The sequence below is a fragment of the Hydra vulgaris genome, chromosome 08, assembly GCF_038396675.1.
Source record: "Hydra vulgaris chromosome 08, alternate assembly HydraT2T_AEP".
NCBI classification, from domain to species: domain Eukaryota; kingdom Metazoa; phylum Cnidaria; class Hydrozoa; order Anthoathecata; family Hydridae; genus Hydra; species Hydra vulgaris.
In genome coordinates this window covers 14,451,729-14,467,500 of record NC_088927.1, presented here as the reverse complement: position 1 = coordinate 14,467,500, position 15,772 = coordinate 14,451,729, and the positions used below count along the sequence as shown (strand labels likewise).

General features: G+C 24.9%; 1 long non-coding RNA gene across 1 annotated transcript in view; it reads left to right on the top strand.

The window, feature by feature from the left end:
* Window positions 1-15,772, top strand: part of LOC136084186 (uncharacterized) — a 62,402-nt gene that overhangs the window by 28,173 nt on the left and 18,457 nt on the right. Inside the window, exon 2 of the long non-coding RNA XR_010640383.1 lies at window positions 1-5. This exon is cut by the window's left edge and continues 101 nt beyond it. This is a non-coding gene — a long non-coding RNA (uncharacterized LOC136084186). The remainder of the gene's footprint in view (window positions 6-15,772) is intronic.

The window sequence follows — 15,772 nt, the reverse complement described above, 5'->3', positions numbered from 1 at the left end:
AAAGGGTAATAATAATCATATTGCTATTTTTGAAATCAAATTAAAATTTTTTATGCAGTTAATAAAACTTGTTTTTGTTGAATTATTTAATTATGTTTTGTAGTTACTAAATTTAGATACATTTTTAGATAAAAATTTCTCTTGTGACTAAAAAATATCAAATAATATTGACTGTTATTTTTTACCTACTTTGATATTTAACTAAAACTAATAAAAAGTATATTATCAGATGCACTCTTTATCCACGCATCAATTTAATTAATAGTTTATTTTTTTTAAGTGAATGTTGCAATAACACTTTAACAACAACAAAAAAAGGGTTATATTTCTTAACTATAGCGGCCCTCTCTATAGCATCATGGCAAACTATAACAAAAAAAAAAACATACCTAAAACAACATCAAAACAATTTAGTTCTCATCAATAACAACTGGATAACTGGATATTTAGGTCGGTAAGGTTTTAAATTTTAGGTTAGTTTTATTTTAGGATCATAAGGATTACCCTGGTACTAATAACATACCGATAACATATCCGGTACAACCTCTTCCCTATGAACTGCTGCTTATCCGGTTTTAGCCTAATTTAGGAGATTTTAATTCTAACTTTGACTCATAGAGAGTCAAAGTCAGATATAACTTCTACTCTGAATTCTCCTCTCCTTGTGTTCTATGTTAATCAATTTTACTTTTCTTGTTTTTAAAACTTTATTTACCTATTTCTTAAGTTGAAATTTACCTAATTATTATGTTAAATAATGTTCATGAATGCACAGTAAAGATAAAATGTGTTTTATTTCAAAGTTAGTGTTAAACTTAAAAATTTTACTTTCCTTCAGCCATTACCTAGAAATTAAAATTTTTGTTAGGATAATTAAAAACTTGGAAAAATTTAAATGTATTTTAACTGTATCTTGGGTCTACCAAAAAAAATTAGGTTCATGCATTGGGGGGTGTTGGTAAAAGAAGGGGGAGGTTTATGTTACAATATAAGTATTTTTTTAAAAAAGTTTTAGTTTATAAATCCAAACTGTTATTTTATTCAAAACCGGCTTAAAACTATTTAATTCTAGCGTGACCTGCAGTCAAATGCGCATTTGTTAACAGCTGTTTTATAATAATTTCAATTGGATTTAGGTTTAGCATGTTGATATATGTTTTATACTTTGGTAAGAAATAAAAAAAACTCATTTTCAACAAATCGAGGTTTACTAGGTTATCAGTTTTTAAAACCTGTTTACACTAAATGTTTTTGTTTTTAATAGTTACTAAAGAAAGTATTTTGACTGATTTTTTATTTTTTTCATTTTTTTTAGAGATATAAAGTATTTTTGGATGATTTCATTTAAAATGGCTGGTTATATATACATATATGATAGTTCAACTTTTTAATAGATTCAATATATTCTATAATACCTCCATCCATCTGGTTTTATCTTTAATTAAATCACTGCCAAGTGCCAAGATAGAGTTAACAACACCATGTTTAAACACCATTTAACTAAATTATTTACAATTATTGAGCATTTTTTTCTTTTTCAGTTGCTTTTTTTGAAACAAAGGTTTACCACTTCGCTCCATGCATACAGTGTAATGTTCTTTTTTTATAAGATCCAGAAGTTTACTTGATCTACTTTTACTTTTGTAATGTCTTTTCTACAATCAGAAAGAAAAAAAAACAATTGATTTTCTAATTGCGGATAGATTTTTAAGGTTAATTTTTAAACTCAATCATGACTTGACCTTGAGCTCCTAATTTTTTTGGACGTCAACAATAAGTTGCGTTTCTTCAGAAGTTAATCTTGAATTAATCCAAGTACCTTTTGGAAAATTAGCAGCAGCCCCAGAAGTAAACCTATAAACACAAATACAAACTTTTTTTATTTTGTATTAATAAGGAATATAAGAGCTTGTCTCTACATCAGGCCCCCTTTATAAAAAAACGTTTGCGCTACCTTTAGTTTCCATTCTATACAGCTTTAACTCCGCCACAGTTGTCACATTTGTGGAGCATGCATTCTTCTAAATTTACACTGCATACTTGTTTAGCCATCATGGTTTTTAGCTCTAAGGAGCTATGAAGAGCTCAAAGTTTGAGTTTTTAGTTTTGATGATGCTAACCTATGCAAACACATTGTGTACCAGAAGACCCTGCCAATACATTTAAACTTAAAGTTCCTTTAAGTTGCATAAAATTAAATTTTTTTGTTTATGTGATTTCTTTACATCAGTATTAACACTAATATAGTCTTTCTTTCCGGGAAGTAAACAAGAATTGTTTTATTAACATCAGGTGTCAACTTTTTTGGTTTGTTGTTTTCCAATATTCGATCTCCAAGTATGCCTTTATCATCCCTTAGTTTCCTTGCCTCTCTTAACATATACTGTGTAATGTTAAACTCTTGCATTGTAAATTTAAGTGTCCAATGTATTGTGACAAGTGTCAGCAATTTTATTTTTTCAGTTATGTTAACTTCTTTGTCATACTTCTTCCTTAAGTTCCTAACAAAGTAGTCTAATGATTCTGCTTTAAGACCTGTTTCTGCATCACTGGCTTCAATGATATTAATAGAGTTAACTAATTCATACAGCCTTTAAACTTTAACTTTGACTCTACTGTGTAGTTGTTCATAGCTTCTTTTTTCGCTAATTGTAGGGGAATGTCCAAAAAGATCTTAAACTTGTTTTAAGATCTTTAACATTATTTTTTGTATATCCATCACCTATATAATCAAGATCATTTTCTATTTCAACACTGATTCCATCAATTTTTGCTTTCAGTTATCTTGAGCAGGAACAAAATATCTTTTAGTCAGGAATTAGTAAAACATCTTTGTATATAGTTTTAAATAATTGCTTACAATTATTTAAAGCTATATATGTTTTCAAAGATTTTTTGCTTTACTTAATACACTCTATGAAAGAAAAACAAAAACTTAAGTACTTTATTAAAAAAAAAAAATTTAATTATAACTTAACATTTTTTATATTTTACTTTAATTTACACACACCAATATGTATATATATATATATATATATATATATATATATATATATATATATATATATATATATATTTATATATATATATATATATATATATATATATATATATATATATATATATATATATATATATATATATATATATATATATATATATAGATATATATATATATATATATGTATATGTATACATATATATATAAATATATATATATATATTTATATATATATATATATATATATATATATATATATATATATATATATATATAAATATATATATATATATATATATATATATATATATATATATATATATATATATATATATATATATATATATATATATATATATATATATATATATATATATATATATATATATATATATATATATATATATATATATATATATATATATATATATATATATATATATATATATATATATATATATATATATATATATAGAACCCTTAGATGTTGTATGAAAGTTTTTTCCATATTTTGTTGACAAAAAGTAAAAATTAAAATGCAAGACCAGAATTTTTTTTTTTTTTATAATGATAGACTGCCTGCCCCAACCAAACCCTCAGTCGATGTAGCAGCACTTCCTTGCGGGTTAGGCTATTTGTCAGTCGATGTAGCAGCACTCCCTTGCGAGTCAGGCTCTTTGTCAGTCGATGTAGCAGCACTCCCTTGCGAGTCAGGCTATTTGTCAGTCGATGTAGCAGCACTCCCTTGCGAGTCAGGCTATAAGATAGTCGATGTAGCAACACTCCGCGCATGATTTACAGTAAAAAAAATAAAAATAAAAACATTTTATTAAGAAAAATAAAAATAAAATCATTTTATTAAAAAAAATAAAAATAAAAACATTGTTTATATTGTTAAAAACATTCAGAATGTTTTAAAAACATTCAGAATGTTTTTAAAAACATTCCGGTCAATTAAATTTGCGTTTTTGTGGTTTTTTTATATAACAATTAATTTGTAATTAAATTAATGGTTTTGACTTTCGTCCAACACGGAAATGTTGGACGAAAGTCAAAAGTAATTAAAAGTGACGTATGTGTTGGCGTAAGAATCACTTTTTTCCTTCCGCTCTTCCTAAAGCCAACAAATTATAGATCTATATATATATATATATATATATATATATATATATATATATATATATATATATATATATATATATATATATATATATATATATGTATATATATATATATATTTATATATATATATATATATATATATATATATATATATATATATTTATATATATATATATATATATTTATAAATATATATATATATATATATATATATATATATATATTTATATATATATATATATATATTTATATATATATATATATTTATATATATATATATATTTATATATATATATATATATATATATATATATATATATATATATATATATATATATATATATATATATATATATATATATTAATGCTCAGATCTTTTAATAGGTGTCATTTTTACATGTTACTGAATAAATGAATTTGCTAAATAATATACTATGTATGATTATTATTTGCTGTAATTATTAGTATGGTACACGGCATCAGAAAATTTTATTGACTATTTTAATTAAGCCCAAAATTTGTCGATTTTCATCAGTGGTAATTTTTAACCATGTATATATTTTTTCTGTTAAACAATAAATAACGATTTTTTAGATTTTTATTCTACTTTTATGGTAGAGATTATATTTCTAAAAGTATATAGTTTAATTATACATTAGAAAAAAGTTATAATGGCATAAAAGTATTATTTTTTTAAATTTAATAAAAATTGTTTCACTTTTGTGTACTGATATTTTTTTTCAGAAATTAAATAAGCTGCACCTTGTTTTTTGTTTAGGCTAAGTTATATTTATTTAGTAAATTAAAAAATATGCATTACAAACGTTGAATATGTATTACAGAAAAAAAGTTATAAACGTATTAAGATACCAAAAATTCAATTTTTGAAAAAGTAGGCCTCCATCATAAATATTCTAATACCTATAATTTAGTATCCGGATTATGCAAATGCATTGAAATTTTTAGATGTTTTATATTTTGTTATTATTAACATAAGAAGAGCAAAATCTGTGACATAGTACCATTATTCAGACCAGTATTTTTTTTTTTAAAATCATATAACCAGAACTTACCTTTGAGAAAAAAAAATGGTTTTAAAAATTATAAAGTTTTCGCTAAAATCTCGATAAATAGTTTGTTCTGGATAGTTTGATAAGCATGAAACTTATTTTTCAAGGAATTTTATGACATAAACACAACTTGTCTTAGCACCTTGGGATCACATAACGGCTAAAAATTAAATAAAACTTATCAACCTTTTTTTTAACATTTTGGCTTGAACAAACTACTTTGCAAACAACTCATAAACAAGTTTATCAATTTTAATCGATGTTTAGTTATGATCAATTCAAAATATTAATGGTAAAGAAAAAACTTTTGTTAAATAAAATAAAATGTAAAATAAAGTTATATGTAATTCGAACATTTTAAAGTTTTAAATTGAATTTATTATTTTAGTTTTAATTTGAATTTATTATTAAAGTTTTGAATTAAATTTATTATTCTTTTTTTACTTTAACATAGTTTGGAAACTTTATCAGTAAAAAAATTGTAAAACTTTGCGTTTTAAAATTTTTAATAGAATTTCAATTAAATTTGATAAAATAAATTTATATTTACATATGTTTAATAATAAATTTAATTTTAATTTAATAAAATAAATTAAAAACAAATTTAAAAAAAAAAAACGAAAAATTTACTTATTAATCTTTTTTTTATATAAAAAAAGTAATACACGAATGTTTTTTACAGAAATTAATTACAGCCTGATGTTTTCCGCATAAACTGTTTTAAATGACTTTTTAATAAACCTATTGAAAAAGTTGTTGCGTGACGTAAATAGCGAGACGCGTTCGTAAAATCGTGATTACATACGTAAAATTCAAATAGCGTAACGCTTCTTAACAAAGGCTGCTATATGTTAGAATTTTAATGAGTAACAAATCCTTTCCAGTTACAATAACTTCAGTCAAGCAAGTTTTTTCATGTTTCTTGCCTTTCCGTAAACTTTTTTAAAGTTGTCATAGTTTTACTTGTTTTGACAATTTTTTTGTATTTGGTATACTTTTATATATAATAATTATACATACAATTTAAAATGTATAATTATATATTTTATATATAATTATACATTTTAAATTAAAGCTTATAAAATAGCTTATAAAATAACTTTTTATAATCAAAAGTATTTTTTACGTTTATTCTTGTCACTTATTAAAAATTGTGAAAACTTTTCGTATAAATTTTTTTGGTTAAACCTCAATAATAAATGCATATCATTAAAATAAAAATTGGTGTTTTAGTCTAAGCTTGCTTTCTCCATTTTATCTTGGTTCTTTGAGTTATATAGGTATTATTGGCCGAAATTTGAAGAATGCATAATTTATTTTGTGTGCGTTGAATTAGTAACAATTTCAGTATATGACGTTATTGTGTATTTTGTTTCACTAAGAAAGTTTTTTTTTTTGCCGCAATCAGCATATATTTATTTGTTTAATTTTTTACATTAATCAGAAAAGTTTTTCCTGATACAATTAAAAATAAAATAATGCATTCGGTTTTGAGATTTCAGTAGAGCAACTTGTTTTTAACAATTGTAAGTATAATAGCTCTTTATATAGAATTTTATATTTAAGGGTAAGCAAGCTTTTACATCTTAAGGAAATATATATTATTTGCCCGTCTAAGAATACGTTATATCAAATTTATTTTGCAAAATTGGTATTATTAACTTTATCTACTTGAAGTCTTCAAAGTAAAAAATTTTGTTTCACTTTTTATTTGTTATTTGTGCCTATCTCCATTTAAGTCTGTCGCTATTTGCACACTCGGCTGCCACAACCTAAATGTACTATAATTAACAATATTATAATGAAATGTAACTACAAATAAAAAACAATATTAGTTAAAAAGACATAAAACTACTTTAAAAAAAAATTTAATTAAATGAAATACTTTCCCATTGGATGATTTGAACCCTCTACAAAGACAGTTACGCCTCAAAATTATGGCAATTTAACATCTGCTGTATTAAACGAATATGAGATATAACATGGAAAAGTAATGTATTTGATAATATTTCATACGATCGACGAATAATGCTTTTTTTTTAAAAAACAATATATAGGAATTATATAAATATATTTTATTTGGAGTATTAGTATAAACTAGCAAAAAGCAACCCGTAATACAGGTAAATAAATAATTAATAGCAATTTAACTTTAGATTTTATCTGAAAAATATAATAAATTACAACTTTATCTATAAATAATAAGTTTAGTTCTGGTTGCTTTTATTTGTCTTGGCGTTTAGTAAACAACATAAAAAAACAGCTTTAGTTATTAGGTTCATTTTGAAAAGGTTTTTTTCTGCATTATTGAACTTTTTCTCTTACTGGTGTAAGGTTTTTTTCTGCGTTATTGAACTTTTTCTCTTACTGGTGTAAGAGAGATAGTTCAATAATGCACAATAGTAAAACCATTGCTCACATGGTAAAAACTTGCTCAGTCCGAATCTGAACTAGAGCAAGTAACAGTTTTGTCTTTAATAAAATGTCGCAAATTAAAACTTGATAATCTAGACCAAATCCAGCTACATCATTAACAGCTTATAAATCTGATTTTGATGTTGAACATTCTGTTTCTAATAAGACATCGTCAAGACTCGATCAAATTTACAAAGTAAAAGAGGACCAGAAAACTGGTCTTGGTGATCTCGGTATGTCAAATCCACCGCTACAAAACATTTAAAAAAATTTTAATCTAAAATTTTTTTAATTTTAAGCTTAACAATAATATCAAAAAAGACTTAGTTGTTAAAAAAGGTTTTTTAGTATTCATTTTATAATGCTATTTCTAATCTATTTTTTTTTGTGCCAGAATGTGGTTTTTAAAAAAATTCGTACCTCCGTTAATTATTTATTACATTGTGTTAAAAAAATTTTTATATTACTTTTTTGGGTCAAAGAATCTGTTTCTGAGGTTAAGTTTTACGTGTGGGCACTCTGTCCTAGGGAACAAATTTTTCAAATAAAATCTAAAGTATAACTTAAAAAATATATACATTTAAAAAAAAATTTATCTGCCGTCAAACCCTGTCTTAAATAATAAATAGTGCCGCGATCCCTGTAACCAATTATGTAATAGCTGGATAAGTTGCTTTGAGGTCAGCTTACATGGTTCTTGCAAGTGGTATGACTAATATATGAGTAATTGATACTCCAAATCAAATACATTTTATTTGGAATATGATATAATATCATTTTCAAAAAAGGCAAAGTAGTTTAAAAATGCAAAGTAGTTCAAAAAATGTAAAATAGTAATACTAAATAGAAATATATACAAATATAAGTATTAATGATTTTGTATTATCACAGAAAACAATCTTGAAAATATTCCTTTACCCACTTAGGACATTGTTCATATCTAGTTTCTGCCTTTTTGTGAAATGTCCAAGTTTCCCACATGTTCTACATTGCAAGTCTTTTTTTGCTAGCTTTTTTTGTTATTTGATGTGTTCTTATTATAAGTCTAAAGTAAATATCATGTGTGTTTATTTACAATAACATCTGTTTTGCCTTACAACTTTTTCCTGATATATAAGTTTTTATCGATGATGAACCCATGCAGAATACATACTAGGTTATTGGCATCACTATTGGAACAAGTGCAGTAGTAACAAAAATCTCCTGAATTACCTACCCATAAATCTATATGTTTTACAACCAACCATCTCTGTTTTTACAAACATTTGTAAACAATATTCGTATTGGTTAAAAATATATAAGCTGACTATTGACTAAAGTAACAGGCCTGCCAAAATTTATGAAATTGGATTAGTCCGGATTACTTGGTTTTTTGAATCTTTGTTTTTAAGAGGACACTAAAAGGAATAAATGTACTTTGCTCCCGTTAGGTGTATATTATGAGGATCAGAATTATAATGGCGATAGTTGCGATTTCCATAATCATTAAGTCCATCTTTCTATTCTTTTCTATGATATAATTTACCCTGTAATATACATGTACAGGGTAAATTATATCATAGCAGAAATTAAATCGTATCTTTGATAATACTGTTCAAGGGAGATGAACTTTGATGTGTATCCTTCCTTGTTGGCAACTTTAGTTTTGGGCGAAGCTTAAGAAAAAAGATTTGGATAATATATAAAATTTAAACATGCGTTTTGAAAGAACAACTAAATTATATATACATGTACCATTTTGTTCTTTAAAAGTATCTAATTGCAATAGTATTTTATTACATATTTTAACTGATATTTATTTATAGATGATCCAAGTTGTAGAATTAAACGATTGTTTCCATCACTTTATTTTTAATCAAAGAAATATTTTCACATAGTTAAGAATTTATTAAGGACTAAACAAACCTACACAAAGTATATGTTTATAATTTGTTTCATTTTCTTTCAATAATTATTTATCTTTCAATAATTTACAAATTAAATATTATTTTCAAATCAGGACTGAAAAAAGTTTTTAAATTCATGGAGTAGTTTTTATTGTAGAGCCCTTTAAAGTTGTTGTTAAAAAACAGTATCAGTGCAATTTTAAGATAAATATGTAGTAGTTTAATAAAATTTATTGCGCTGACCTACATATGTTCTAGACAATATAAATTTACTATTTAAAATTAAAAAATAAAAAGTTCAAAAAATCAATTTTTTCATTCTCTTGGGTTCATTATTTTTCAATTTTAATTACAGAAAAATATTTAGTATCGTTAACTTATTTAAATTTTTAACTGTTTTGTTTTTATTCAAAAAGCAATTAAAATCAATGCTATTTTAGGACATTAAACTAGGTATCTAATGAAAAACACCGGGTAATTTGAGCATGTTCGTATTACACAAAAATGACATCTTTAAATAAAGTCAAAACTAAATGTTTTTATGCATTGTTTTTCAAACAAAAATGAATTGGATTTTTAGCTAACATATTTTTCTTTATAAAAATAATTATTTCATTATTTTAGCACGAAAATTCCGCCATAAATATTTATTTTTGCGTAATGATATTATTTTAACTATGTAAAAAATGTAACAGCGTTTTAATTAGATGATAGCCGCTAATTACAGCATATTAATTTACGCTACTTGTACTGATTCCTGTCATCACCGCATAAATTTGATTAAAAACATACAAAGCAAGTTGAACTTCACTGCTTTCATCTAAAAACTCTATAAGTATACTCTTATTACCAAGGTGCTCATATTACCCTAATCTACCCTAACTATCTTGACATATGCACAACTAATTTCTACCGGTGTACAGTGGTCTGAAAAACTTGATTTTTAGCCAAAATTAAAAAAAATAATAATCTGCAATTTTTTTTATTAATATTATTTTTAAACACAACATTATCCAGGCTATTCAAAAAATATAGCTTTCATATTTTTACTTGAGAGAAAAGTAAATAACATGTATCCAAGATCGATTAAAAATTGATGAACAGTTTTTTGCAAAAATACAATATTTTTTCGTTTGTGTATAAATAAATTTGTAACTAAATAATATTCATTTGTGTATAAATAAATTTATAACTGTATGCACATATGTATAGATTTTTTTTTTAAACAAATGATATAGTATAGAGTTTAATTTGAATTAAAAATAGTTTTTTATTATTGTTAATTTTCATAAGTTATTTATGTTAGAAACTAACCTTAAATAAAAGTTTTTTTTACAATTTCAACTTCTTCCATAAACTTAAGTCCGTATGAGTGGACTTGATATGATTCTACTAAATCCTTATATACATATTATTTTTTAAAAAATCAGCTGCATATATAATTATTCAAACCATCTTTAAAGCTCCCTATTTTATTTTATTAAAAATTACTCGCAAAGTAGTTAGTTTTATATAGTTATTTAAAAATTCATTTTATAAGATTCTACTACAACTTCTTATTTTTGAAGGAACTTTAATGAGCATAATCATATAACATATAACTTAAATGGACATAATCATATAATAAAAATATATTAATTTTAGTTCCCCAAGGTTTATTGGGAATGGGATCAAAAAGAGTAAAAAAATGTATTTTTAATGATTGTTATTGCAAGTTACAGAAATAACTTATTCACTGGATTGTTCAATAGGTTTAATTACATTAGCTACAACACTATTGGAAATCGGAATCCAAATTAGACACCGGCGAGCAAGATTTCATTGATGGAATAATAACAAAAGAGATTTATACTGATAATATGAGACAAAAACTGAGATCTATTGTCAGAAGTGCTAGCTTTACTTATAATTTTACCTTTCAAAAGGATGGAGATCCAAAATACAAGTCTAAGTTAGCTACTCAGTGGTTGAAAGAAACACAATATTAAGATGTTGTATTGGGTTCCTCAGTCACCAGACCTAAATCTGATTTGAAATTCATGGAATTTTTTAAAATTAAATTAGTTGAACAAAATATCAAGTTTGTTGCAAAACATCAAATTTGCTGCAATTAAAGGCAATCTTATTGAGGAATGGGAACAATTTGACTCGAAATGGCCCAACAACTTAATAGATTCAATGCTTAAAAGATCTTGCAGTCATTAAAGCAAAAGGCGCACAAATTTACTATTAACTTTATATTAAAAAAATAATTTTATATTAAAAAAAAACTCTTGTCTTTTTGACACTTTTGTAACAATTTTTCTGATTCATAAAATATTTTTTGTTTTAAGTATAAAAATATTAATTTCTTTTTATAAAAGTGTTATTTACTATAAATTCAATATAAAAAGAGTTGAACTAAAATTTCAATTTAAGCAAAAATCATCTGTGGGTGTTATTATACTACTTAACAAACAAAAGACTTTAACCCCTTCGATACCACTTGTGGACTAAGACATCTAATCCGAATCTTATGTTGTGTTTTCCCAGTGGGCACGGCGATGTTGGTTTAACGTTTAGGCGACGTCGAGTGCGACATCGCATTAACGTTGGAAATGGAAAGTTGGATCGAAGTTAATATGCGATGTAATATTGACGTCGAATCGCGATGTAATAGCGATGTAAACATTCGATGTAGCTGCGACGTTGTGTGCGATGTCGCATCGATGTTGGAAATGGAAAAGCGTATTAACGTTAGAATCAAATGTTAAGCCGACGTAAATCAAGCAATGTTCAATAAAATGCTATATTTTAAGTCTCGAGTTTTAAATAGAAGTAAAATTTATCTAAATTTTAACTTGCATCTCAAACTCCGACTGAGGTTCACACATCGTCGTTTATTAATGTTTAAATATAGACTACATCCTAAATTAAAACAAAGAATAAAAAAGATTTTCAAAATATAATATAACTACGATATTAAGATTTAAAACATAATTTACAAGTTATTTACTTTATATATTTCTTTTACATGATATATATTTTTTATGTTGAAGACCGTCTTTCACCTGTGGCCTTGTCTGGAGCGTATCGCAAAATATCTTTGACGCAATTTAAAACGTCTTCTCTGTTAAATCTTCTATCCTTCATTGCTGCACCTGAAATATAAAAAATATCTTAAAAATTAAACGTATCAGCTATTCAAATAATAATTTGAATAATTATTTTTATAACAGCAACTAAAAAGGCATTAAAAGCTACTATTTTAAACCAATTCATATTTTATATTACTATAATATTTAAAAATGGAAATAAAAGTAAAAAAAAAGTAAGTGGAAAAATAAGCATAGAAATAAGATACATAGTAATAAAATTTAGTAAAGCTTCTAAAAACTGAAGTAATTTATAAAACGTACAGCACACATTGCAAATATTAGGACTTAAAAGCATCTTTCTTTGGTCTTGAGTCTTTATTGTTTTTTAGGCGATTAGTCCCTTTAAAATTGAACTTGGCGAACACATCGTACGTAGCGACGCTAAAACAAAATATTTATATTATTATTATTCTGTTTAAAGAGAAGGATTCCGAAGCAGTGTTGAACTCCAAGTGAAAAACAATAATATAAACATATATGTTGGATTATATGATAAGAGCAAGTGTTCAAACTTTTAAACGTTATTTTATCTAAGAAGATTATTTGCTATAAAGTACACGATATTCACTATACCCAGGGGGTATGTGTCGTTCTTAGAACTTCTTAAGGACACATGCCCACTGGGTAAGGGCTATAGTTAATATATCATCAATATATTGAGAACCTTTCCATTATGTTCTTGACAACATCTTTAACATCTTTACCCCCATCAGAAGACAGAGATAAAACCTGATAAAATTAGAAAATGGAATAAAATTTAATCACAAGATAAAATATTTTTATATCATTACATTTATAATATACATTAAAGTTTAAAAAAACACTAATAAAATGCAGAAAATTTTCTACGTATTATTTTAAACTGATAGAATCAGATCACCTCTATATAATATATAAGACACCATTTTCTTTAGATTGATTTCGCTCATGAACGAAAATTAGAACTTGAGTAAAATATTTTGAGAAAGTGTCTTAATCAACTCAAGATCCTATTTTTAATCTATTCAAGTACTTATTAATCAATATATCTATCAAAACCCAAATTTTTAATCAAAGTTCATACAACATTTATAGATGCCGATCAAAAGAGCTTCTAATTAACAAACAAATAAACAAAAAAATTGATTCTGTGAATCAAAATTATTCTGAGACCAGATCATTTAATGGAGTTATGTCTTGGTCAGCAGAGTATTTCATAAACACAATAATATTTTTAAAATCACTTTAATCGTTTTGAGGAAAAAAACCTACATATATAAATGACATAAACTGACATATGACATAAATTAAATTGACATTGAAAAAAGACATAAAAATTTATTAAGCAGTTTGTTAAACTCTTCTTCATTTACTATTTTTTCCTCTAAATTATGCAACTCCTCTAAATTGCTTATTGGGGATATTTCTCCAGCTAATCCAACTGAAGAAGATGTTAAATTTAGTAAAATTTTCTCAATATTTTCAAGTCTCTGATCTTGTTTGATCAAGTATTTCATTACTTTAGCTTGAAATTCTGCATAAAAAATCATAATTTTAATATTATTAAAAATTGTTCCATTACTATGTAAAAAAATGTTAAAAAACCAAACTAGTTTTAATAAGCAAATAATTCATCACAAAACAACGACGTTATTCAAAAACAATAAATAAACAAATTTAAATTGAAAAAAAATACCTGACTCAGTTAACGGAAACCCTTTAACTGGCAATGTAGGTGCATCTTTTTTACTATATTGACTCTTAGTAAAATGTTCTTCCTAAATGATTTTTTTAATCAATTAATTAATGAATTATTCTAACACTATTATACCGTGAATTATATTATATATATATATATAAAAACATAGAAAAGTTCAACATAATAATATACCATACGCAGTCTTCTCTGTTTGGCGAGCGCTTTGGCGCTCTTGCAGTTTTGCGCTTGTCCACATGCCTGCCAATTTTTTGGTCAGCGCTTTTTTTAGCGATCGCCAATAATTTTCAAGTGTATTTTTAAACTGAAACTAATCTTTTTTCTTCATTAAGAAGATATATTTTCTATATTAAGAAGTACAAAAAAGAAATATTTTTTAAAATCCCGCAAGCGAGACAAATAATGACTGTCTGACTAATAACAGTCATTATGAAAGAATGACTAATGACAGTGAATTTCAAATGGAGAAGACTGCATACAGACTCCGTCAGGTCAGGTTATCCTACTACTGGTATCTAGCACAACCTGCTTCATGTTAACCTCAGGAAGGGCATCCAGTTGTAAAAAATTGCTTCAACTCTTTCATAATGGCATTTATATGTCACTATGGAGAACCATCCAAACCACACAAGTGTGGAAACCTGGATTTAAAACTTACGGAAGAAAAAAAAACTACTTTGTTTAATAAGTGTTTATGTACGGTACCTCAGAATTGTTTTGAACTTGTGAACTACCAGAGGTCTCTTGAAAATCAACCTGAAAAAAAAAATCAAAAGTAAAATAATGATAAATAAAGTAGTATGCTTTAACTAAAAATATTCTCTTGTAAAATAAATAATATTTATTAATTATTGTTTGTAGTTTGGATGATAGCTGACAATGAAACATACCTCTTCGTCATTGATTTTCTTCAATTTACATAATTTCTAGTAAAAATTATTATTATTAAATTTATAAAAATCAGTATTATTAAAAGTAATACGAAAAAAAAATAGATCATTACATAACCTAACAAAAAATAAAAATTATATAACAGTATAACTTTTCAAAATTATTAACTTTTAAAAATCATTACTTGTTTTTCAGTTTCATTGCTGGGTAAAAACACTCTTTTTAAATTTTTTAACTAAAAAAATAAGGTAATGATATACTTATCTATATATTCATCATCGTCAATCATAATTATTTCATGATTATCATCATCTTTTATCAAAAAATATTTAAATAAAATAGAAAAATAACTTATAGCTAGCTATACATTTTCATTGAAATTTGATGACATTTCATTCTTTTTCGTACTTGATGTCTGATTCTCAAAATGCAATAACTTTTCTAAAGTTAATCCAGGAGAAAAGGGTATATAAATGCAATATAAAATTCCACTTATGGGTAAGATGAGCATCGTCATCTTCTGAGTGATTTTGTCGTAAAACAGGTTCTGGTTT